General features: G+C 37.6%; 1 protein-coding gene across 2 annotated transcripts in view; it reads right to left on the bottom strand.

Annotated features, from left to right (window-relative positions):
- The window catches only part of SGCD (sarcoglycan delta), a 1,338,077-nt gene that overhangs the window by 769,407 nt on the left and 540,741 nt on the right, over nt 1-27,929 (bottom strand). For both annotated transcript variants that reach the window (XM_072630829.1, XM_072630830.1), the window contains exon 3: nt 13,626-13,794. The gene's annotated coding sequence lies outside the window, so the exon portion shown is untranslated. The remainder of the gene's footprint in view (nt 1-13,625; nt 13,795-27,929) is intronic.

Here is a 27,929-nt window from a genome sequence, read left to right as displayed (position 1 = left end):
GTGTTGAAGGGTAGAGATATGTCAAGAAAGATGAGTATTGAGAAAAGACTTAGCCATTTTAGATCTAATGATTAACAGGTCATTGGAGGTTACTGGAGTAAGGATGGCAGAGCACTATGAAGAAGTACAACCCAGCTTCTCCACCACACCTCTTCCACCAATCATGGTAAAAAAATACTTCAGAATATATCTTGATAGAAAAATCCAAAAAGCAAAAAGTCACAGTGAAGCATTTTTTATTCCAGGTCCAAAATGGGAGATGGATAGAGAAGTCTGCAGGCACTGGGATGGAGGCTGGCCAGGAGTCCAATGCAGAGCATGCCAGCTCCCAAGATCTGAAAGAGAACTGAATCTGTTCTAAAGTAGGAAGATTGGCTAGGAAGAGGTGCCAAAAGGTCCCTAAACTAGTGCAGGGTATGGGAATGGATATCAAATGGCACCTCTGTTCTCACTATCAAGTTCTAGAGCATAGATTCAGGGCAGACTGAGGAGGAGATCTCAGGAGAGAAAAAGAGGAAAGGTTGAGCTCATGGTCCCCAGCTATATATTAAGCAGTGAACAAGGTCAGAAGCAAATAGTAACTGTGTAGAACTGATCATAGAAACAAAGCAGAGCCTCAACACGGAAAAAAAGACAACTATAGGCTACATTTCTCAAGAATATTAAGGCAAAAATTCAAATGAAATGTTAAGAAGGAGACTGCTGCAAACTATCAAAAGATTATACACTATGACTGGACTATATTTGTGCTAGGAATATATAGGACTGGTTCAATATTAGGAACACTATAAGTATAAATAATCATCATAATAAAAACTGATTCTATCAATAGATATAGGAAAAGATTTTGACAAGATTCAATATTCATTGCTATAAAAATATAAGGAAGAAAGGATCAAATAAAACTTTATTTAATATAAGTAGTACCTGTCTAAAACCAATATCTAGCATTATCTGTAATGGGAATAACTAGAAGGCTTTCCAATAAGATCAGGGAAAATGCAAGGATATCCATTATTGACACTACTATTCTCTATAGTGCTAGAAATAATAGCTACAGCAATAAGATAAGAAAAAATTAATTCAGGTAATAAGTATAGGCAAAGAGGAAACAAATTATCCTTTTTTGCAGATAATATATATATTTCTTTTATTTAGAGAACCCTAGAGAGTAAAAAGATAATAAACTAATGAACAACTTCAGCAAAAGGAAAAAGATGTGAATAGGTAGTTTTCACAGAAAGAAATCTGAACTATCAATAGCCATATGAAAACATGTTCTTTCACCAATAATTAGAAAAATGCAAATTGAAACAACTCTGAGAAAATCAGTTTGACAAAGGTGTAAAAAAAAGCAAAATGACAAACGCTGGAGAGATTATGTGAAAATTCATAATTATAATATGTGGTGGTGGTTGTTATCTGTTCTTGAAGAGGAATAAAATCCCATGATCAACTCAAGTTTCAATGTGTCCAACTGTGGCTGATCAGACCAATACGAGCTGGGATGCTTTGCCACAGATTGGGCACAGATAGTCCGTGTGAACATTTGGGGTGGATACTCTAGATTTGCAAATGCTACATTTACTTTGTGCTGTCTCAATTCGTCTTTGCTCATACAGCACAGCACCTTTTCTGATGTGAGCACACCATGCTGAGTGGTCCTGTGCCAGTATCTTCCATGTTGCACAGTCAAATCCAAAGTTCTGGAGAGAAACCTTGAGAGTGTCCTTGTATCACTTCTTCTGACCACCATGTGATCGCCTGCCCTATGCGAGTTCTCCATAAAATCGTCTTTTTTGACAAGCATACATTTTGCATTCAAACAACATAGCCAGTCCACTGGAGTTGAACACTTACCTTGGTAGTGTACTTTCTAGGGATGTACACGTTGACAAGGTTGATGCACACATTGCCAGAGCCAGCTCAGTTTTTTGGGAGACTCCAAAGAAAAGTATGGGAGAGAAGAGGTATTAGACTGACTACCAAACTGAAGGTCTACAGAGCTGCTGTGCTGACCTCATTGTCTCATGCCTGTGACACATGGCCAGTCTACCAGCGCCATGCCAGAAAACTCAATTGCTTCCATTTGAACTGTCTTAGGAAGATTCTGAGGATCACCTGGCAGAATAAGGTACCAGACACTGAAGTCCTTGCTCAAACTAAACTGGCAAGCATTCAAACTCTGCTTCAAAGAATTATAATATACTATTGGTGGAATTATAAATTAGTTCAGACATTCTAGAAATTATGGAATTATGTCCCCAAAGCTTTTAAATTGTAGGCATACACATTGACCCAGCAACATGATCACTAGATCTATTCCCTGAAATGATAAAAGAAAGAAGGAAAAGACCCAAATGTAAAATGTGTTAAAATGTTTACAGCAACTCTTGGTGATAGGAAAGAATTCCTGTTGCTGTTGTTGTGGTTGTATCCCCATCAGGCAGCTGCATCTACTCACAGGTTATTGCGTTCATCCTTTGCTGCCGAAGAAGACCATGCCATCAGAGAAATGATGATTTGCACTTGGCTTTGTTTTGAGTGAGGGAGAGCTGTGCAGGTCACCAGCCTCACTTTCTCCTCCTGTGTCATCTGGATCTAGTGACCAGATATTCATCTGGATGACTAGAGATGGCTCAGGATGCAGTGGGATACCTTGGACATTCTAAACTAAGGTCTTTTCAAGTTCTCAGTTTGAGTGAGGCAACGCCCATTCAGTGAATAGGCCTGTTTAAGAAGTAGTCAGGAGATGGCCTCTTTAAGGAGGCAAAGAAAAATAACTAACTCAAACTGGGAGGGAAAAAGCAACAGTTACTATTGATAATCTCAGAGGGAACACCCTAGCACTTAGAAAGTATCATCAAAGGCTTCCTGCAGAAGGTGGGATTTGAGTTGAGACTGGAAAGAAGACAAAGAAAGCACTCGGTTCAGGTAAGAGAAAACGCTGAACCCTCTCAGCCCTGGACAAATTCAATAGTTTTTAATTGGTTGCTGAGGCAGAGGGACCAATGACTCAGTGGACCTACAATAAAAGACTGACCCATTTCTCTGCCCTTCTCTTCCTTTCCTTGGGTTAAGGGTGTAAGGGCTGTTAACTTAAGTTGTTTCCTAAGAGTTAACTGAGGGAAGAATTGACTGCCCCTAACAGTTTTCAGGTCTCTATGCAGCTATGGACACATCCCGCTCAATAAACTTTCCTCTGAGTTCTTTTGCCTCTCTCATATTTATTCTTTTCTGATCTTATGTGAATGAGTACCCTGAGGTGGACATGACCATGCTTAGGAGGTACTGTGTATTCAAGGGGTCAAGAAGTTTTGGGTCAGGTTGAAGCTGCCTGATAGAAGAGGAATCTCCTGCCCTGGAGAAGTCAGCCACCAACAAGAGGACTTGTCCAAGGCTGGCCATTTTCTAGCAGAGTTGCAAGAACAGTTCCCAGCCAAGGCAAAGTGTAAAATTACCTAATAAGCAGTACTGAACATTGCTTTGTGTTCAGATGGAGTTTAAATATTGGCCTCCCTGCAGATTTTAACTATAGTTCTTGAATTTTCTTTTAAGTCTGTTTTCATGAATGTGTACTTGTGAGTGTTGTGTTTAGCATTCCTTTTGGGTAAGGAATAAATGACTTGTATCTTTAGTATTACTTTAAGGCTTCCCTTTGGTGGGACCCTAACCCAAGCTTTAAGTAATTTTTCTCTAAGAGGGTGGGGCTGAGGAAGAATTTAATAAGCCAGTTATTGTAAGAAATGTTAACCAGTTGGGATAATATTCACCAGCACAATGCCTGGTCCATAGAAGGTGTTATATAAATTCTTATTCCCTTCCCCCTCTTCTTCCCCTAATCCCTCTCATTAAAGGCAGGCATTCTCAGAATTGAACTGGAGGACTGAGTTTCCCCAACTCCTGAGGTGACCCAGTAGTGGTTCTTCTGCACTAGAAGGGTATAATTAGTGGGGCACAGGGACTTAAGTCATGACTGGAATATTCTAGAAACAAGTACTTCTAGTTTAGTAGGCATTTTTCATTTTCCTTCAAAGAAGTACTTCCCTATAGTTTCTTCAGTTTAGCAATACCTAGTTTACCCACAGGCCTTTGTAGTAATGTCCGGCTTTCTAGAACTACAACAGAATACAACAGGACTAGGCTCCTGATTTTATATAGGGTTGTCAGGAGGATCAAATCAGGTAGGATGTGTGTGAGGTGTGTGCTGTGGCCTCTCTATCTCAGGGTTAGGCTGGCTGCATCTGCAATCTTGAGGGCTTTGTGGGGTTGTTTCTTTTCCAGTGTCCTTGACTCAAGTCTCCACTAATGTGTTCCCTTCACTGGTAGAGGGACAGTGACTAGCACCTCAATTTCATTTAACTATTTAGTGTCAATTGGCTTTTAAAAATAGATGTTTATTTTAAAGATAAACAAGATTAATCATATAAACGTTCTCTTCCCCCAACTCCTTAGGATGCATACTTCCCCAAAAACCCCTTTAGTCTCTGGTAGGGAAAAAACTCCTAACTTAAATCAATTCCAACATAGCACTGATCCTACCAAGTTAATGTCCAGATGTGACATGACTCCAGAAGGAGATCTCATTTCAGCTTCCCCTGGCCTGGGGTTCCTAAGATTATTCTCTCTGGGCACTGATACAATAGAACTCAACTCAAACTTGAACTCCTGGATTCCTGTGGCTTACTCTCCTAACTTTTCAAAATTCCCAAGGTCAGAGACTCCATTCCCTTCATCACACATCATGAATGAGTTATTGATGTTTCCAACCTGCCTGCCTTCCTGCCTGAGAACGAGTGAAAAAAAGAGAAAAGAGTCGAGGGTTGATTGGCCTGTTTCAATGCCTCTGCAGCCAAAGAGGCTTCCCATTCCAAGCCAAAAACAGTTATAGAATGTCTACACATGCTTCACAGGCTCTCCAAGGTACTTCTCTTACGTGTCATCATAATTCTCCTAGAAGAAATGTCACTAGCATCCTCCACATGGAGGTTGCATCAGTCAAGCAAGCTGATGGGGTTGGCACATATGCCAGAGTCCCATGACTTATGTAAAGTACTCTGCAAACCATAAATCTCCTTATAAATAAGAGCTATTATAATCACTAGGGGATGAGGGACAAGAACTGGGCAGGGAAACTGGCAAGAGTCTTCATATGCCACCTAGATCATTTCCTTTCTCCAAAAAGAAATCTCAACTGCCTGGAAGCCATCAGAGATGGAACCCAGTTACCTCTTGTCTGCAAGCTAAAACTATAGAGGTTGAAGGGATCCAGAGGAAAGGAAAAGCAAAGAGAGCATACACAGGTCTATGAAAAGTGGCAGCAAAGATTTTAAGCAGATAGAAGAGGCCAAATATGGAACCAAGTCCAATCTGAGGTGTTCATTAGAAGTGGGGGAGGAGAGGGAGGGTTTATCTTTGCCTTCCTGACAGGTAGCTGGCACTGGAAAGGATGGAACTCCTGCTGGCCATCTGGTTACAGGTGAGGCTCAACTCCTCTCAAAGTGCTCTTTATTCCAATGTTCTAAGACAAGAAATTGTCTCAAGAATGGTGATTTTTCCACTTCATGTCTTGGAAAGGTAGGTGGGTGGTAGCAAGGAAGTGCCAACTCACAGCCAGGAGAGGGGGAGTGGGGGTTGTAAATCAGGGACCAGCTGGAACCCGGGAGGGCCAATTGTTAAATTTTCAATGGGAAATTTTCAACATTTGAATCTTTGAAACTGTCAAACACTACAAATCAGGGCATGATATATTGTACTGCTGATTGTCTAAACTTAAGAAAGGGATGGAGAAAATATTAATAATGAAGATTAAACTTAAAAGAGTGTCATGCATTTTCAGAGAACCTGTTGTTAAAACAATGACTAGATAAAGTCCATCTGCTGAGTTCACACAGACTGGAGGGACTAGAAGGTAGAATGGGAAGGGGGATGATCTGGAAGGATAGAAATAAACTAGAAAAAGTAGGATGGCCAAAGGGAGATGGAGGGTAGAGGGTAGTTTGGTCAAAATTATCCATATCGGTAATCTACTGACCCCTGAAGGGTCAGTCAGAGGTCATGAAAAGAAATTGGACATGGAGTCAGAAGTCTTGGTTTAGAAAAGTCTTTCTTCTAATATTTCCAACAACTTTGTGACTGTCACTTGACAGTCTGTTTCTTTATTAATAATGATAACACTTATTTTGCATTACTACTGACTGCTTCACAGGGTTAAGCTTAAGGAGTTTAAAAAACCCATATTTAGGAAAGAATTAGAAATTGGGGGAATGTCCATCAGTAGGGGAATGGCTTAACAAATGATGATATATGAATGTGATAATATTGTGCTGTAAGAAATGATAGTTTCAGAGAAACCTAAGAAGACTTGTATGAACTGATGCAAAATGAATGGAAGAGAACAATTTATATAATGATTTCAATATTATAAAGACAAACAACTTTGAAAAATTAGGAATTCTGATCCTAATGGCTAGCTATGATTCCAGAGGAGTCATAATAAAATATTATATTTCTTTCCAAATAAAGAGGTAATGGACTCATATGGGCAACTGAGGCTTACTCCTATTACATTTATTATTAACTCGTTGACTGAGAGAATTTGCTTTGCTTCACTATACATGATCATAATGGATTATTATTATTATTATTATTATTATTTTTATTATTATCTCAGTGGATAGAAGGACTGAGGTGGGGCAGAGGGCAGGGAGGTGGGAGAAAGGGAATGAAGACCTGAAAATAAAATAAACTGAGTTTGAAAAAATGTTTTTGATACTTATTATATTTGCATGGATTCATTAAAATTAAAGAGAGAGATCATTGGTAATTTTGGAGAGAAGAGCTTTGGTTGAATAATGATGTTATAAGTCAAATTATATACAAAGTTGAGAGTGAGAGGAAAGGGAGTAGAAACATCAATTACAGCTACCCTGCTCAAGGAGTTACCTACAAAAAAAATAATAGCTAGTAGAGATGGACTGATCAAGGTAGAGTTTTTTGAGCATGAAGAAGACTCAGGCATGTTTATAGGTGATAGGGAATCAGCCAGTAGACAAGTTGAGACTGAATATGAATGAGAGCGGGACAATCCGCTGCAGAAGATGAGATGGAATGGGATCACTTTACATAAAGAAGGGTTTGCTTTAGTGAAAGAAAAGGATTAACTCTTCATATGAGATAGGTGAACAAAAAGATGATGGCAAAAGGCATCTGGGTTGATATGAAAGGAGAAGAAGGGGAGAAGAGGGAGTTCTGTCAACGAATGGCTTCAATTTTTTTTTTTTTTTTGGAAAATATGAGTAAGAGTTTTCAGATCAGACAGGGAGGGTAAGCAGAGTAATGAGGAGGGATGAAAAAAGGCAGTAAATTGTAAGAAAATTAGAAAGGTAATAAGGAGCAAATCTTTGAAAAGTTTAAGTACAAAATATAGTAGTTTATAATTGATTCTGGAAATAAAAGGGGTGGGTAAGCCCTGATGAGAACTGATGAGGGTCAACCTGAATTAGGGGCATAACTATGAAAAAAAGAAGGGAACATATACAAGAGAGACTTTAAGATAGAAATGTCAAGATTTGTCAACATATTGGATTTATAGAGTAAGGCAGAAAAAGGAGTTGAGGATGACATCAATTTTGTAATCCTGGTTGACTAGAGGTTGGTGGTACCCTTGAAAATAATAGGAAAGTATGGAAGAGGAGAGGGTTTGGTGGAAAAAAATAATGAGTTCTGTTTTGGACACATAGAGTTCTATTTAAGAGGTTCAAAAGACCTAAAGAAGGCAAGTCTGATCCTATGAATCCAGGGGACCTCATCTGCATAGAGATAATTGAATGCATGAGAACTAAGGTCACCAAAAGAGATAAAATAAAATGAAAAGAGGAGTGAACCCAGGATAGAGCTTTGGCAGCCAGTCACAGTAAACGGGTTTGAAATGGACAATATTTAAAACATGGAACAAGGAACTATTAATTCAAAATAAAAAAGAGGCACAAAAATACCAGTAATGTGACTGGAATTATAACTTTACATGGGAATAACTTTACCCAATACAGCCTCATTTGAATCGACTGTCAGTTTCTAAAACACAGAGCTACTCAGGGATGCAGAGACCATGAGGATACATTAAGGTTAGTTTAAGTTGACTCTAACTTAACTAAACATGTTCTGTGGGTCTCTGGATAACTGAATATTGGAAGAAGTCATATAAAATCTGGATCTGGTGATGCCCTTTAGTTCTTATTTCTTTTCCTTGAACAGTCTTACACTGACCACACCTTTGGCCATCAGACTGAAACAGGGATTGGGTATCTGCTCCTCTGCCACACATATATTCCACACGACCCTCATGCATATAGACTTTCCATCCCTTTCGAAGGAATTTATAAACAAATCAACATTTCTTTTGCTACTGTAAAAGGCATGACAATCTATTGCCCTAAGGCACCACTCAGAATCCCTGTTATTCAGAGTCATGACAGTCTCATCCTTTCAATGTTCCTATTCCAGTCTTTCCAATCCTTAAATTTTACCCTCTGGAACCCCATTATATTTTTTAATAAACTGCCATTCTGATTAGTCACATGTCATCCCTCATGAAGTTACCTTGTATAAATCTTCTATTGACTTAGATATGCCTATGTTGTTTCCTCCAATAGCATTCAAAGTTCTTGAGGGTACAGTCTGTTTTATTTTATCTTTCTATTCCCAGCATCTAGCACAGAACCTGGCACATTTAGGCATTTAACAAATGCTTGTTGAACCTTATTGAATCTGAAATCTTTTCCTCAGGAAGGAGAGATTAGCAGAATAGATAGTTTGGCTATATCAGGTCTGATTTTCCCCTATAACTTAGAAATGTATGATACACGATGGAGTAGAACAGTGATTTCAAATTCAAATAGAAAGGGGGAGGGAGGAAATATGTCACTAATCTATGTATAAAGATCCCCACAGGTCATCTATTGATTTAGTTCTAAAATGCAATGTTTAAGTTTTGCTGTACTTTATTTTGTTAATTATTGCTCGATTATATTTTAATCTGCTTCTGGCACACTGGGGAGTGTTGTAGCCTGGATGCCACAGGCTGCATGTTTGAGACCTCTGAGCTCTATTGCCCTCAAGTTCTGTTGACATGGCAGTTGTAAATGGACCTGAGCCAATAAAGAGGAATCAGTAATTACTGACACACATTTTTCCAATCTGTCCTTCGTTGCCCGAAACTGGGCTGAGTTCTGGTGATATATAACCATCCTACCAAACACCAATCACAGAAACATAGCACTAATTCATCAAAGGATATAAATTAATTTTAGCTGATACATTTTGATTTAATTTCCAGTGACATATATAAACATTCAGATAAATGAATGAGAATAAATGACAGACAGCCTTCCAAATGGTTTCTCTGCTGTCTACTCTTTACCTTCGCAATACTTCCTCCACTCGACCACCAAATTGATTTTTGTAAAGCATATTTTGGATCATGTCACTCTCCTACTCAAAAAATTTCAGTACCTCACTACTGACTGTTATTTATAAAATCCTCAACCTGAAATTTAAAGTCCTATATGGTATGGGCTCTGAAATTTTTTGCCTTTTTTAAATTTTTTATTTCACTATATTCTCCTTTACACATTTGTCATTCTAGTCAAATTGGCTTACTAAGTATTTCTTGTACTAAATATTCCATTTCCTAAGTCTCTGGACAACAACTCCACCCCTCTCCCATGCCTATAAAATCTTCCTTCTTCACCTCTACCTCATAGTTTTCCTAGTTTATTTCAAAGGATAACTCAAGTGCCAATGATGACACAGTCCTTTCTTCATCCCTCAAATTGTGAGTTCTCCTTTCCTACCTCCTTCCCTCTCTTTCTCCTTTCTCCTCCTCCTCCTTCTCTTCCTTCTCTCTCTCTCTCTCTCTCTCTCTCTCTCTCTGTCTCTCTCTCTCTGTCTCCCTCGTTCCCTCTTTCCCTCCATCCCTCTCTCCCTTCTCCCTTCCTCCTGGTACCTCTTAAAATTATTTAAATTACTTAGTTCATACCTTATATTCACCCATCTTAGTACAGATAATATCCTCCCAGTAGACTGTAAGCTCGTGAGGGTAGGGATTGATTTCTTTTTGTTATCCCTAAACCCATCAAATTGCTTAATAATATAAACATTTAAGAAATTAAATTGAAAAGCACAAATAAAAGAAAAAAGAGAAACAATTAATAACGATAACAGCATGATCTCAAGTGGTAGAGAAACAAACAAACAAAAAAGCAAAAGCCCTGTTGTGAGTGACTTAGCAGGCAATTACGCAGTTTGTATTGTTCAGTCATGAAAAGAATTGAAGGCCATGGGCTTAAATTTTAACCAGGAATTTCCAGCATCAACAACTGAATTTATCTTGAATTTTATTGTCCTTTCATGCCGAGATTATTTATATAGTTGTCCCCATCTCTGCCAAGAAAACACCAAACTAGGAAACAAAGAGTTGAATATGACTGAACGACAAAAACCACCTTTGCATGTATTGTTCTTTTGGTTCGGCTTTCATCCCTCTTCATCATTTCCCATATTTCCTTGTACTATTATATTTGCCATTCCCTATTGTGTAATAATATTATATTCCTTTCATACACCATAATTTGTTCAGCCATTTCCTACCAGACAAGTATGTAATTTGTGTCGGGGCTCATGTATTACAAATGGTGCTGCCAGGAAAAAATATGTATGTGTGTGTATATATGCATAAACATACATATATACATACATATGTGTGTACGTACATGGAGAGAGAGAAAAAGAGAGAGAGAGAGAGAGAGAGAGAGAGAGAGAAGGATTTGTTTGCATATGATACTAATAAGTGAGATATCTGGGCCATAGAGTATGAACACTGTTTTCTAAAACAACAAGGTCAATTCAGAATTCTGCTACTAGCAAATAACCTTGCTAATTTTCCTAGACAACTAGGTGGCGCAGTAGATACAATGTGCAGTCACGAGTTCAAATTCGACTCCAATTAGTAGCTATGTGAACTGGGCAAATCACTTAATCTCTGTTTCTTTGCATTGTCTCAACTATAAAATGGGCATAACAGTAGCATTTGCCTGCCTGGGCTTTTCTGAGGACAAAATGAGATAATATTTGCAAAGTGCTTATCACCGTGGCTGGTGAAATGGAGGCATTTAATAAATGCTTATTTTTCCCTTCCCCCCACAAGCCCATCAACGTTAAATGCTTCACCTCTGTCTTTCCCAATTTGATGAGTATAAGGTGAGAGTTCTCTTTCATTCATTTGCATTCTTAACTATAAAATCATGTAAACACTTTTTAATATATGTATCAACCTAATAATTGAACAATGTCAATCTTATAGATGTTCAAATTCTTTACAGACAGTGAATGTTGTTTTTAATCAGAAGAGCTGAATAAGAAGGTTGTGCTCAGTATATATATTTTCTATGTGTTAGAAAGATTCATTTTTATCTGTGGAAAAGTATTTTTATCCACACCATCAAAATAATCTCTTTTACCTATTATAATCATTACAGCTAATTAATTTTCTCCCTTATCCACTATTATGGAAGATAATCTCATAATTTCTTCTAATTTTAAATGGTTTGTCCTTTCTATTTAGACCTCGAATCCATTTGACAATTCTTTTGACAAATGGTATAATCCTAATTGCACCCAAATCTCTATGTAGTTTTCCCTGAAATTTTGGATTACTAATGAATTCCTTCCCCAGTAGTACCTTTACTTGAGAAGTTTCTTGAAAATTAGACTAATGTATTCATTCACTTTTAAATTTTGTTCTTTAACTTATTTAACTAATCTTTCTATTTTTTCCAGTCTTATTTTTAGAGATTTCCACTTATAGATTTAGGGGCATTTCAATTTTTTTACATTGAGTTGAATATTGAATATTTCTCTAAGTATTTAGAACTCCATTTATTTCTGTTAAAAAATTGCTTTGGAGTTTTTAACAGAGATAAGTTGCATTCCTTTTGTCCATGCTTATTCCTTTACTTTATTTCTCTCATCACATTGGCTCTAGCTAGTATCTATGGAACAATGTCAAATACTAATAGTGATAATGAGCATCCTAGGGGTAGACATCCTTCACTTCTGCCTTTTCCTGAAACAAAATCTAAATAAGCTATTCCTTTGTCCTGAGGAAGTAGAGATTTAGGGTAGAAGAGGTCTGGATCTTAGGATCACATATATATGTTTTGCTGATTGACATCAGTATGAACGTTCCCAAATTTAAAAATCAATGCCCTCTCAAAGCAATATGGGCAAAGAATGTCTATATTCATATTCATCTGTCAATCTGTCTATTCATTTACTTACTCAGAAAATTCCTAGGCAGAATCAGTTGTCTCCTCTAAGTTTTAAAGAGGGAAAAAGAAAAAAAAGGAAAAAAAAAGAGGAAGCCTTTTTTAGTCTTAATTTTTTTCTATGGAGAATATCAGAACAGGGAACCACCTAGTAGTTTCATATTTTGTTATTAAATTAAATGCTTTGCAAGTATGAAAGATAGTAGGCCTCCATAAAATCCTTGGAAATATCTCATTATGGTGTTTGAAGCGCATCTAAAAGCCAAAGCTGAAGGCATGCAAACATTGGATGATCCCAGCAAATTGGATAGGTTTTGAGTATTTGTAAAACATCAGTAGTCTACATGGATCTGAAATGCAAGTTCAAGGCTAACTAAAGTCAGAGAAATCCATTGCTACAAGGATGCCTATCAAGTTATCCTTTGAAACACTGAAGTAAAGAAAATGGAATGTGGAAATATTTCTTCTTAGACTAAGGAAATATGACCTAAAACTGAGTTTTCACTATTAATACTTGAAGCAATTTCCATTTTTTTTTAACAGAACAAGAAACATTGTCTCTCTTCTCTAGAAATATTTTCAACACTACAAAGGGAACTAAGTTGGTTGAAGAAAAATGTTTCCAAACTATTCTCCCTACCCTGCACCAACATGCTCAGCCCTCAGTCAGAGGTCCTATGAATTATGGGAGCATCTGTGCTAAATTATTTCTGTATTGACATTTGGGGGATTTCAGAAGTGCCATAATAATGCATACACTTCACCATCAAAGGCCAGCTTCACCTGAAAGCAACAAAAAGCATAAATTTCATTCCAGCCAGCAACCTGGCAGTACCCAAGACAAAAGACAAGATGGCCCACAGCTATAACTAATTTGATTTTTGCAAATTCTAAACATCACACTTTCAAAAGTTGGTAATGTAGGAGAGGTCACTAATGCCATAAGAACAGATTCAAAATCTATATTGAAGCCATGTCTTTATCTCCTATCACATTTCCAAGGTGGCTTTTGTCTCATGCAACGCTGCCTACTTAGTAATATATACAGATCTCATCTGATCCATAGCTTGAATCTTCCTTCTTTAAACATGTACAGTCTCCAATTTAAAAACAGCATCAAAAACAATAACTATCACCACCACCACCAACGACTGAGAGACCAGATGTAGCAAAGGGAGAACGGCTGACCCAAAGGAGCACAATGGACTGCCAGTCTAGAAAATGAGTACAGCTTTCAGGCAGAATGATTAAATATTCAAAGAAATAAATCCCAGTGAAAACAAAGGCAAGGGCACATACCTTAGCAGTTCTGAGAGTTTCAAACTTTGGACATGAGTTTCAGGACAACATCTGGGTTAATATGTTTTCCTCAGGCCACCACCACCAAGTAGCACTCACTTTAAAGTTCCACAGAGGTTCCAGTCCAGCTTTCGATATGTTCCTGAGGATGGCACAGCTTCGTCCAGTTCTTCAAAAGCCATAGCATGAAGGAAGCCATTCATAGATTGATAAAAGGAAGAAAAATGGATATTAAAATCCTGAACTATCAGTTTCCCAGACAACCAGTAGAACATATGAACTGCTGATTGGCATAAAAATAATTCAGAAATAAAATTAAACATTTCATAGCTGAACAAGAGATGCCATTAGTGATGGATCAATTAACAGATACCATTTTAGTACCTCAACTGTGTCTAGCACAGTATTAATAATGGATCTTCTTTCTATGGCTCTCTACAGTTTATGTACTTCCTTCCTCACAACAACTACATGAGTTGGTATTGCAAGACTGAAATCAGGTTTTCATCCTCCTAATTTCTTCTTGTTTCCTCTGTGTGGTACTACTACCTTTGTCCTAGGTGCTAATGGGTATACAAAAAACATGATATTTATATTATAGCAGAAATATATATAGTCCTTGTACGAAAGAAATCTATTCAATGTCAAACTAAGGAGATGAGACAATTAAATAAATCAGACACACCTTGCCCTTGGGATACCCAGTTTGTCCTTTTAAATTTCTCCACAGATTCATTCTAAATGAAAGAATTTTTAATGAATGAAATTTTAAAAATATGAAAGCTACTAATAGAAACCACTATGTAGATAGTTCTTTAATTACAAAATGCTTTATAAATATCCTTTTGATCTTCACAGTAAGCCTGCAAAGCACTGTTTTCTCCATTTTACAGATTAAGAAAGTGAGATTCAAAGGGGAAGTGGCTTAACCATAGATCATATAAATCATGTAGAATCCTAACCCAGGTCCCTCCTGACTTATTCTTAATCCTTCCATTGTACCATATTATCTCTCAAAATACACATACACACACACACACAGACACATACACACATGAAGTAAAACATTGCTTTCCAGGCACTTCAGTGGTAAGTGGCCCAGTATTCTGTCCTAGAGAAGGAAAAAAAAGGAAATCTATTGTGAGAGATGAAGGTTATCTTCCATGATGCTGACTCTAAAGTTAGATGACTAACTTCTAAACTCTATTGACTCTAATAATCCACTGAATTTCTATTATTTCAAACTTTAGCTAAATCTTTTTGAAAACTATTTCTATTTTCAACATATGCAGCCCCTTGAGAGATTGAATTTCATAAATTTATTACTTGCTGGGTAAAAGAATGCCTGTCCTTCTCTTTGAACATCACAGGGGGTACCCTTGCTCTAGTAGCCCAAGATCCAGTGAATAAACTCCGTTCTCTCCCTATAAATTCAATGTAACTCAGAAAAACTTATTAAGCAATTCTTTCTATAGAGTGTTGTGTTTCATGCTAGGGAAAAACATAGCTTCAAATGACACGGGATCCTTGCCATCATGGAGCTCATAGTCAAAAAGGGAAATAGATCACAGTCATAGATAACTCTCAAATATGATATTTTTTTTAAATTAGGAGACTATAAAATAAGATCTTTGTAAGGCTGTTGGGTAAAAAGGTCATTCCCAACTGACCTGACTCAGAGAAAACCTCCTGGATTAGGTGGCGTCTTATTTGGCATTTAAAAGATGGGTAGGAATGTAACAGGCAAGAGAGGAAAAATAATGTATCTCAGACATAGGAAACTATGTGAGGAAACTCATGAAGACAGGGAAACATAGGGAAAGTCTAGAGGACTTGAAAGAATGTACCATTTGGTGAGACTGTAGAGAACAGTATGAGATAGCAATAGAAAGACAAAGTGATATTACATTATGGAGGACCTCAAATGTCCAGCTAATGAGTTTGGATGTTGCTCCGTAAGCAAATGGAATTTCTGGGCAGAGGAACATAAAATGGAATATACAAAATAAAAATCAGTCAAGGAGCAGTAAGAAGGATAGATTGAGTAGTGTAGAAATCAAAGGCAAGAAGATTGATTAGGAAATGATCACAATGGAGACAGGGAGTAGTGAAGTATCATGTATGAAGGCAATGTTAATAGATAGGGTTTTGCTTCCTTTGAAGACTCTGCTATATAAGAGATGAGCATCCTTCAGCCTGCCAAATATTAGGAGACAAGGCAATGACCATGAAGTTGAAAAAATCCAGGCTTAAGATGTAGGAAAACTGAGTACTAATCTTAGTGATGCTATTAAACAGCCAAATTTCTTTCAGTAGGTTTCTTCCCTTCCTTAAGCTTGAAGCTTCTCATCTGTAACATATGCAGATTGGGCTAACTGTCTCCAAGAATTTGTCCAACTCTGATATAATATGATAGGTGACTGGACTTATTGAGGACCTGCTACATGCATAGCACTAACCATGCAAAAGCCATCACACACTTCTCTTTGACTTGAGCAAAACCACCACCACAGATTCTTATGCACCTCCAAAGACATCTAGGAGCCCTAAAATATCATTATAAGATTGTAAGGCACATCACTGTCCTCTTGGGAAGCAATTTTTTGGTGATCAGAGCCCTCATTTAGGGCTACAGGTTTAATCCAAGTCTAGATTAGTTGATATGAGATGTAGGATTTAACTTAAGATAGTACTGAGAGAAATGAGTATTTTTCTATTCTATTAATAACTCATTACTAATTAGGATTAAGGATTTTTATATTTTTATTCAGGAACCAGCCCCTGTAGGTCAGTTAGACAGTCTCTGAAGAGCATGACTGATAGTCAGATTTCCCAAATCCTCTAGGAATATGCTATTTAATCTTAGGCAGAACTCCACCCAACTAAGAGACCTTACTTCTGTTTGGAGTATAACAGATCCAATCTAGGTGAATTCTAGCCCCAAAGCACTAAACCCATGTTCTCTTAATCTTCCACATGATTTTAGGTAGCCCAGCTTATGAAGGAGAAAACCAGCAAGATTGGTCTAGTTAGAGAGAGATTCCTTTGTCCAGATTGCTGAAGACTGCTGAGTCTCATAATCAATCCATTTTTTTCTTTTTTTTTTTTTTAAAGACAAAGAAAACAAAGTTTATTAAAGATTCGCCAAATTGGGTTGCCTCTTAAGGAGCCTAAGCATTTGTGACACTTGTATTCACAAGCGTCCCAGATAGAATCTCAGCTAGAAAGAGTCTGAGCTGGATTGAATCGGAGTCAATCAATCCATTTTCTCAACAGGAGGGGCTAAAGACTTTCAGCTGATCTCCTCATTTAAATGTCCACCAATCAGAGTTGATTTCTCCTATCAGGGGCATTTCCTTTCAAAAAAAAAATAAGGCATTTATTATCTCCATTAGGTGTCTTTGGTTATCCAGAGAAATCACTGACCGTCAATTTGTTGATTACTGGTTAACCTAATTAAGAAATTGACTATTAATTACCCAGAAACTCTCTCAGGTTTTTATTTTGTTAATTCATTTCTATACCCTGATGAAAGGGATAGCAATCAAGAGCAGGGTCACAGCATAAAGAGTTGGAGCCATGAACTACCCCACGAAAAACAGAAAGGACATTTTGAATTCATTGTTCATCCTCCCAAACACTATGAGGAGCTGAGGAAGCTCACACTAACACAGGTATCCTCCTTCCTGCTTAACAGGCAGCTCACATTCCCTATCCCCAGACTTCCCATATGAACCAGGCAGCTTTATTTCCTTTATTCATGTGTGTGTGTGTGTGTGTGTGTGTGTGCATGAGTGTGTGTGTGCACACATGCTCGTGTGCACGCTCATTTGTGCATGAACACACATTACTGCTCACATGCATATCCTGTGACTATCACAATATCTTTGTCAGCAGATAAGCCATTTCACAGAGATATATATTCCTCCAAAACTTACAAATATGGAATTATCTATTATCCAAAAGAACGAACTCTACACTAAAGCACTGAGCGTAATGTGAAAGGGCATATTGCTGAGATAAACACATAAATCTTAACTCACCCTTGGCCTGAAATTCACAGAATGCTCATCCTGAAGCTATCAGACTGTAAGGCCAGGCTTTAAAGCTTAGTGAAAATTTGACATTTTTCATGAGACATCAATTAGTAGCAGGTCTGGTAGCAGCATGTGCACCACACCCCTCTAATGGCTAGTTTGCCCGAGACACTTAAAAAAAAGACTCTTTGCATGAAAGGAGAGGACAGAAGAAAATAAGAGGGAGAGAAAAAGAGACAGAGACAAAGAGAATGAAAGAGATAGCTGATTAGAGACCTTGAATTGAAAGAGGGTACAAAGAAGATGGAGCTTAATGGATCTCAATTTCATGGTGACTATACAAGCAGGACTAGTCTCACATATTGCAAAGGGATGTTAAGACCTCTTTGCCTAGCTAAACTTTTCTTTGTCTTCCCCTTTTCCTATTTCCTCACAACCAATACTACCAAATTTGGAGAAATCTGAAAAAAGAGAAGTAAAGGAGGAAGGGACTGTAGGTTATGATAGTTTTGAAGAATTCAGATAGTTATGAGGGAACTGGCACAAAATGATTCAGAATAAAGAAAACAGATCTAAATGAACAATATAGACACTGATTACAACCATAAGAATGAAGATGCTAACTCAGGTTAATTTCCACGAATAAAATCGTCACTACATGTCAACGTAAAATCACAGTCTTCCATTTTTTTTGGTAAATTTTGAAAATATCCAGTAATTTACCAAAATACAAAAAAGAAAGACTATACAATTTAACTTTAACCTGATAATAAATGCTCTGGTTTGGGGAGAAAAGAGAGGGAAGAAAAAAGTGGAGGAAAGGTAAAGGGGTGTGAAGGGGAGTAATGTGAACTAAGACTATAAAAAATATTAATTTTAGTTTTCAGAGGACCTTGAAACCCAGACGAAGGAGGTAGGAATCCTGGTTCTTCCAGCTCACTAACATTTCCTTCTCAGGTCTTATTCTGACTCCTACTGGGCTAGTCTTCCCATCTCCTTAATGCAGTGTTGCTCTGAAGGTCTTGTCCATAGCCCCATCTCTTTAATATTTATACTCATTCTCTTAACAACAGCCTACACTCCCATAGGTTCAGCTCTTATCTCATGTAGATGACCCTAAGTTTTTATTTGTGGTCCTGACCTTCTTCTGAGTTCCGGGGCCACATCTCCAACCACCTTAAAAAAACCTTATCAACCTCAACATGTCCAAAACAGGAGGGAATTATGTGTCTCTTTAAACCTGTTTATGTTTTTAACTTCTCTCTTCCCATTGATGGTGCTATTATTCACAGTTAACCTGAGCTCTCAGTCTTCAGGCTCTAAGATCATAAATTGAAAACTGAAAGGATATTAGGTTCCAAACCCCTCATTTTACAGATGAAGAAACTGAAATAGAATCTAAGGTAGGATTTGAACTCAGCTTTCCTCTACCTCTCTGTCTCTCTACTCTTTTCCTCACATCTCCTATCTGACAAATTCCAAGAACCTATCTATTTCATCTCTATAAAATCTCTTTAATTCATCCAGTCAGACTGGACAGTGATCTGTTGCCCAACTAACACACTGTGTCCTTATGCCTCTTTTCCTCTTGTTTTTATTTTCTCCTTGTCTAGAATGTTCTCCTTCCCAATCCTTCACCTGAGGAATTTCTACCCATGCTTTAAAGTCTAACTCAAATTCCTCCTACCTCACCCCCCACCCCAGGGCAACTGCTCTTCACCTTCATGATTGGTAACAACCTTCTCCCTCCTGCTCCAGACTGTAAGAGTTAAAACAATGGAAAATATACACAATATGATATTAATAAAGAAAAATCAAAGAAATGGCAGATAATTTCATTGTGGGGGAGAAGGCAGAGTTAGAGATGACTTCAATGTTTTAAGCCAGGGTGACTGTAAAGATCATAGGATCAAAATTCCCACAGACTAATATAAGGTATACTATAGCTTCAAAATCCTTTTCATAAAGAGAAGTCAATTACAGGAAAAAATAGAATAAGTGTTTGTATAAAGGAGGAGAGTTATATTAATTTTAAAATAATGTGGGATATTGCCGTTGTTTTGGATGAATATCTTGATATCTAATATGAGTAGAAAAAGAATTTTTTTAATAAGAAGCAGTTAATGATAAAAAGAAAAAAAAACAACAGTACATTTTATTTTGGAAGATGATGATGCCTATAGATGAGATGTGCAAAACTAGGAGAATACCAGACTTGAAAGTAAAGATTGTAAGTTTGGTTTTGAATCCATTGAGTTTGAGGTACTAGTAGGACAAGTGAAGTGAGTAGTTAGAAATGGAGGTTTAGCGCTCAAGAGACAGTTCAAGACTAGAGAGAAAGAGAGATAGAGGGGGAGAGATAGATAGATAGATAGATAGATAGATAGATAGATAGATAGATAGATAGATAGATAGAGAGACAGAGAGAGAGACAGAGACAGAGACAGAGAGAGAGAGAGACAGAGAGAGAGAGAGAGAGACAGAGACAGAGAGAGAGAGAGAGAGAGAGAGAACTTTGGGAATCACTTGGACAGAGGGAATACTTGACTTGGAAATAGATGAGATTGTTAAGGGAGAGGTTATCTAGAAATAAGAAAAGATGGCTGAGAAGAAAGTCTTGGGAAATTCCCAGTTTTAAGAAAATAGAAGGGGAAAACAGAAGCCAGTGAAGGTAACAAAGAAGAAATAATCGGAGAGGAAAAAGAATGTTATTATCAGCAACACGAGAAGAACAAATAAATGAAAAAAAATCATTTATTAAATGCTTACTATGTGCACACAAGGTACTAGGGACTAGTGATATAACCAGAAAAATGAGACAGAATTCATTCTAGATTCTAGTCCTTACCCTAATTGGAAGAGACAACACATTTATGAGATTTCAATTGCATAGTGGCTGGAAAGACCTGGAAGTCCTAATGGTGTATTAATGGAGCATATGGTAAGGTCCAGTTCTTTAGGGTTCACTGGCATATCAGATAGCAATGTTCAGGGGTCTGGAGACATAGCATCAGGGTAGGTGGAAAGATGCAGAGTACCGTAGGATGCAATGGCAAAGCAGATCACAAAGCTTGGCCATCCTCTATCTTACAAGAAAGAATTTACCTTGTCAGGGCAGAGGACTTAGAGAGGCCCTGCTTGCTATTATTGGGAAAGGGAAGTGGCCCTGAGGGTCCTATTAGAATAGGCATCCTGGTTTCTACTCCAAGGCAACAGATTAGTTAGTATTCAATCAGGATGGGGGGGTGGAGTTGAGGCAAGGAAGAAGGGTATCTCTCTCACATGGTAGCTTAATGTGTGACAGAGGAGATAGTTTCAAGGAATGGGACCAGCTAATGGAATCCAATACTACAGTGAAGTAAAGGGATATGAAAACTGAGAAAGGATTATTGACTTTGAACATTAGATCACTGAAGCATGTTGGTTAGATCAGTCTCTTCATCTAGAGAAAGATGGATATAGAGTTAGAGATCACTAGAATAATAAAAACCTATGGGTATAGTCCCTAAGTCCTAAGAAATTCTACCAAATGCTTTCTTCCAGTTTATTTTGTTTACTTATACTTGGAGTATTCATAGTGGCTGTAGTTTAGTTTTCTTGAAACATCCAGCTACTTTCAATATAAAATATTAAAGCCCCTAAAATCTTTGAGTCATGAAGAAAAAGTCAGTAGTCTAAGCTGAGTTGCTGACTTGAAATTTAGCTATATGTATCTGCTCCTTTATTTCCCCAAAATGAGCCAAAATTGGTACTTAGAATAGAAGATCTGGGTGCACATTCATTCTTATATATTTATTATATGTGCATGTCCACTAAATTGATGTCTATGATAGCTGTAACCCCATAGTTATATTAACTTACTGTGAAGGTTTATCTAAGTTCCTTGAAATTCAAAATTGAAAGCGGTCATTTTTGAACTGAGGAAGAACCATTCTGGGTCTAGACTACCAGAACCAGGATAACAATTTATATGCTAACACTGAAGGAAAAAGACAAAACAGAGAACATTGAAACTCTTAAGAATTTTGCTCAATGAATAACCAACCATGATTCTAGAGGATTAAAGGTGAAGAATTCAACCCTTCTTCTAACAGAGGGAAGTAATGGTAATTATGAGACTTAAAGATCTTCCCCAACCATTATGGGCTGGCCCATTAAGGGAAGCTTGATTAGGGGAGGCCCACACCTTGTTAATTTTCTAATGAGGCTCAGTTTCTCAAGGGTTGTGATGCCCTCTGGCTCTGAAAAGTGTATAAAATACTCTGAGGTGAGGTTTTATTTTGGGGTTTACTCATAAGAAGTGTTTGCTTAGCCAGACAAGACTCTGGGCTGCTATTTTAAGACCCCCCTGGCTTTGAAAACCCACATGCTGATGCTTCTCTCTCTGGTAATTATGTATATATGGCTTATGGTAAGACAACTGGAAGCCCTATATGTTTATTCTTATTTCTCTGTATTTTCTCTGAAGTTCAGGGGGCTTACTTTTCCCTCTGAACTAAGTGAACGATGCATGTTCTTGATTAAAATAGATTGTTGACCTCTCAAGAGTTGTTTTTATTTTAGAAAACCAGATCTAAGAATATGTGCAGCAGGTCCTCCTGTGTATGTCAGGGTCCTTGCTGTTACAAGGGATGGCAGACAAAATGGGCAAAAGACGCACATTTACAGCCAATATGGGATTATAGTCATGTTTATTTGTTTTGCTTTTTAAATTATTTGGGGTATGTTCATTTATTCAACAGTCATTCAATAAATGTATTAATTCATTAACAGTATCTTATATTTGTGAAGCACTATGTGGTTTTTAAAGTGTTTTTTTTCAAATCTATCACATCATAAATATTGAATGAAAAAATATACATAGGTACACAGAAGTTGAACTGATTTCAAGTACAAATCAGAAAAGATATGCCTTTTAACTAGGTAAGCCAAATTAGCAGTATTTGAAATTCATCAATTATTTTATATGATAAGAAATATGAAATGATATTTCTATACATTTTCCCTCCATTTATGCTTCATACACTGCAATCATAAGCTACTGAGATATGTGTGTGTGTGTGTGTATATATAGGCTACAATCAGTGAAGAAGACAGATGTGAAAACAGAAAATCTTGCACAAGAAATCAAAGAACTGATTTCTTCTTCACCTGATTAGCTGTTGATATCTTCTTATAAAGTCATAAAAACTTTTCAGTTTGGGAATTTTCCAGAATATAGAATTATATCTTTTCCCACTCAATTAATATATTCTCACCAGAAAAGAAAAACTTTCTGGAATTATTAGAAATTTCATATGCCACAATCTCTATTTCTTTACAAAATATACATGTCTGTATATTTGTGTGTGAATGTATATAAAATACTTATGTGTGTATCCATATATACACACATATATAGTGAGAAAGTTATTATTCAGTCAAATTTTTATATTCTGACTGTAGATTGCAATGGTCCACCATCCTAAGAACTTTTCCATTCTAGCTAGCCTCCTTTGTAATCCCATTTTGGAGATCTGGGTTATTATTCTTCAGATTAGTCATACTTATTTGTTATAAATGTTTTACTTTACTTTGGGGGGGGAGGGAGTTGATGGGGAGTGTAGAAAAGATAGAAGAGAAATAAAATAAATACTTATTAATTTTTTGGTTGTGTTTTGTTCTGGAGTGGGGACACCAAGGCAATTGAAGTTAAGTAACTTGCCCAAGGTCACACGGCTAGTAAGTGTCAAGTGTCTGAGGGTGAATTTGAATACTCAGGTCCTCTTGACTCCAGGGCCAGTACTCTATTCACAATACCACCTAAAAACTTGTTAACTGAAATAAAAACAAAATTTGATATAAAAACACAAGAAATTAATGTGGTACATAATCAAAAGGCAAACATAAAACATTTTAAAAAGTCAAAACAAAAATGACTAGACATCTTTAAATATCTGTCTTCAAGCTGTCATATAAAAAAAAAAAAGGATGTGCCTTATTTTACTTGAGCCTAGTGTGAAGAAGTTAAAAAAAAAAAAAAGAAAATTTATCTTTGATTTAAAAAAAAATTTCCTAAAAATTGGAGCTCTCCCAAACTAGAATGAGTTGCTTTAGAAACTAGTGGGTTCCACATCCCTGGAGACCTTTTAGCAGAGGCTGGGTAACCACTTGTCTAGTATTTCATAGGAAAGAATTCTTCTTCAGCTAAAGGTTGCATTAGATGACCACTGAAGTCCCATCCACCTGAAATTCTATGATTCAGAAAGTCTAGCCCCCAAAAGAAGACAAGGATAGTATTGAAAGGTAGAGAGAGTGGGTATCTACCTCTGAAAGGGGAGAATTCATCAGTATTTGTAGGCTAAGGAAGAGCAACTGGAAGGGCAAATATGCAAAGAAGGATAGTATGTTAGAAAAGATCACTGAGAAGAGGGTTGGCAAACTATGGCACTGGGACCAAATCTGGGTGGTTTGTTTTTATGCATCCCACCAACAAGGAATTGTTCCTAACATTTTAAAATTCATTTATATTATGTTTATATTTTACATCAATGTAGCTTAAAAATATATTTGCTTTCAACAAAGAAATCCCCACTTATATTGTTTCCATAGAGCCCAACTTCCTTCCTCCTCTTAAATTGTTTACTTCATACATTTCCTGATTGACTAATTGGCAACATTATTTTTTCCTCCCTGAAAATCTCACAAATAAAATTAGCTATAGCTGTTTATGTAAGAATGTCAGCAAAGGGACTGTTGGACGTCACAAATCTTGGTTGAGTATTTAAAATAGAGCTGTTTACAGGACACTGCTAAGAAAAAAAATGTTTTAATAACTACCTATCCATTCCTAAGTGTAAACCTCTATGTGCCTTGCTTTGTTGTATAGATACATTTTGCATGATAAGTAGGTGTATTTCCTGGCGTGGGCACACTTTTGTTTCAGAGAATGTGGACAATAGCCTCCTCCTCCTTCCCCCTCAAAGCCTGCAGCCCTTGCTTGGTGTATCACTCATGTGGCCTCTTACAATACTTTGTCTATTGTAAGCTATTGTGTTAGAGCTCATGCTGCAGCCAGACGCCTGGGGAGTTCTCACCCCAGGTAGCACAATGGACTCGTGGGTTTCTTCCCCTTTGGAGTCTGGGAAGCACTTTGGCCCTACATGCCATCCCTATTCCCCACCCCATCATCTGTGTGTACAAGAAAGGAAGTCACCCGAAAGTTCACAGTCAGGAACAGATAGATGGCTATTTGAAATTCTTTTCTCAGCAATGCCCTAAAAATAGCTCTAATTTAAATACTTGTTGCAATATCTCCCAACAATCATACTGCTGTCACTGCAGGAAAAAAATAAAAAGCAATGATTATTTCTCCCTGTATCACTGGGAGAGGGAGGAGGAGTGGGGAGAAGTTAGTTGACTAGGAGATCAATGCCAGGAGGAAAGGTAAGATTTAGAGAACGAATGTATTTGCAGATCTCTTTGCCTAGGTTGCCATCATGACCTGCAGATTATCCTCAGCACTATTGCAAGTCCATCCACAACTGTTATCCTTTGAGATAAAAAAAGTCTCAGTCAAGCTTCTGTATCTCATCCTATCATCCTAACTAGACAATATACCCCTCAACGTCAGGGATGTTGATTTACATGCCCTTGTACCTGCAATGCCTATTATAATGGCTTGAGTATATTAGGCCCTCAATTCTTTTGAGAATAATAAGCAAAAATGTTAGACTTTCATTCCTCAGGCCAAAAACCTCAGTAAGTTTAAAGGGTTGTTTATGACAGGCACACTTGGAATTTTTCACAATACGCACTAGATTGGTTCTTCCTCTTCTTCTCACTCCCATCTCTAACATGGAAGGTGAGGAGGGAAGGAGGAGCCCAACACTCCCTTCCCCAGTCTCACTTCCTGGAGCTCCACAAATCACCAGAGCAACTCCTGGCCCCAAGCAGGCTCCCCACATAGCCCAACCACAGCCTGCTAATGACTGCTGCCTTCTCCTCATTAAGAATCCTACAGAGGGAATTACAAGTCACTCAAAAAGACCACTGGATAAACTGCATGAAAGTTGAAAATGTCATGTATCCCTGCTTCACTGTCTGGATTTGCCTGTCTCTTTCTGGATATCTGATGCTTGAGAAGACCTCATGATGTCTCCTGAGGAAAGGACCACAGAAAGAGAAAAACAAGAATAAAGAAAGATAGGGATCCTCCTTCCTCCAAAACTTGACAACTAGCCCCAGGGTGACAGACAGGTCTGGCTGGACACATATGTGTACGTTTCTTTGAAACATTTCCTGATGTTAAACTATGAATCACAGATGTCTGTTTATCATCTGTAGCTAATAGCTTAAATGCTTCTGGCTCAGACCAGTAATAGCTCACATTTACAAAGTCTTTCCTTACAATCATTCAGGGAGTCCCATTTTACAGACCACAAAGAAAAACTGAGACTCTCAGATATAAAGACCAGAGCTCTGGTCATAGAACTAGCTAGTGAAATACACAAACAAGTGAATAAATACTTTTAAAGTATTGATTATGTAACAGGGAGTACTGAGGACCTAAATATAAAGAGACCCTGTCCTCAAGGATCTTACATTCAAAGAACAGAATACAAGATATATAGGAAAGTGGTAGCTAGAGAAGAGGATTTTGTTTTGAGAAGTCCCAGAGAAGGTAAGTGAAGTCATAAGATAAGTGTCCTTCCTTTTGAGGAAGAGTAGTGTTGACTTGAGAAAGAAGTGGCAAAGGGGGAGGGGTTATGCTTCGTGTGCAATGTAACACGAAGGTAAGTCAAATGCATCGTGTTATATCCAGAGGCTTCTCCATATGATGAACACCCATGAGATCCACTGGTCCTCAGGACATAAACCAGAATGTTGTGTGAAGTCAGGGTTTAGGGAGGCATTGTGATGTGATAATGGTCAGAGCATAAGGAAATGAGCTGAGATGTAAACCCATATCATGAATCCATTAAACAAACTTAGACATCTATATAACATAACATTAGTCACTTCTAGAGTAACCAGCTAAAGAGAAAACAATGGATATTTGCATTAGCAGCTTTAGGTCATTGCTGGTAAAATATTAATTATATCTCACCTCACTGCACTCATTAAAATTATGTGGGGTGGCTTAGAAGATAAAATACTTATGGGATTTAGAGATTCAACAGTAATGTAGGCCGCATGTTCTCTGGTGGAATATTAATGATCTTTCTTTTTGTTTATTATAAGCCTGCATGCCAAAAGATCAAATTATCTGAGTATCTGGTCAATACATGTTGGTGAAGCTGGTGCTGCAGTGTACATGAGTATACTTACATCCTGCCTCTCCAGTTATGTTCTATTTTATTCTCCACATCTAGGGTTCCTGATTAATACTACCCTTCTCCCATGCTGATCCCTTGATTGAGCAACATTAAATGGGCCACACCAACAAGAACAAGATTGACGCAAGTGAAAAATTACTTTTCATTGCACACACACACACACACACACACACACACAGACACACACACATCACATACATCTCAATAAACTTCAGGAGCTTCTATTGCCTCTAGAATCAAATACAACTTTCTATATGGCTTTTAATACCCTTTACAATCTTTCTACAGCTTACCTTCCCAGACTTGTACATATTTCAGTACTCCATGAATTCTATGGTTCAGTCAAACTTCCTTTTTGCTGTTTTCCACAATTTATTTGCATCATTTTGTATAGGCTGTCTCCCAGGCAGGAATGCCTTTCCTCCTTAAATGTACTTCCTTAATAAAGATCTTCTTAGAATTCCTTTCATCAAAGCTTTGCTAAAGTTCCAGTTCTCCAGGTGGAGCCAAGATGGCAGAGTAAAATTGAGGACCTGTTTGACTTTTCCCCAAAATCTCTCCAAATATCTGTTAAAAATTACTGTAAACAAATTCTAGAACTGCCAAATCCACAAAATCATAGAGTGAAACAAGTCTCCAGCCCAAGACAGACTGGAAGGTTGACAGGAAGTATCTATGGCATCAGGCTGGGAGCAGAGTATAGTCTAGCATGGTCCATGCCAGCACAAATAGGGCCTGAGCAGGCCTCAGGGCATTGAATCACTGATAGCTGTGGGGTTTTCAGAACTTCTCAATCCCCAAAGGCCATGGAAAACTTGGAAAGTAGAAAAAGGCTATTGGATCTGTGTGTGTAAGAGAAGAGCATGGTTTGGCCCAAACCCTGGGGCAGTGGAGCCCACTGTGGCTGCAGCATTTTCTGTTTCTGGAGCTCTAGGCCCACAGATTGGTGG

This window comes from Notamacropus eugenii, chromosome 1 (genome assembly GCF_028372415.1).
Source record: "Notamacropus eugenii isolate mMacEug1 chromosome 1, mMacEug1.pri_v2, whole genome shotgun sequence".
NCBI lineage: Eukaryota > Metazoa > Chordata > Mammalia > Diprotodontia > Macropodidae > Notamacropus > Notamacropus eugenii.
The sequence above is the reverse complement of the archived record's forward strand: the minus strand, read 5'-3'. Positions and strand labels throughout refer to the sequence as shown.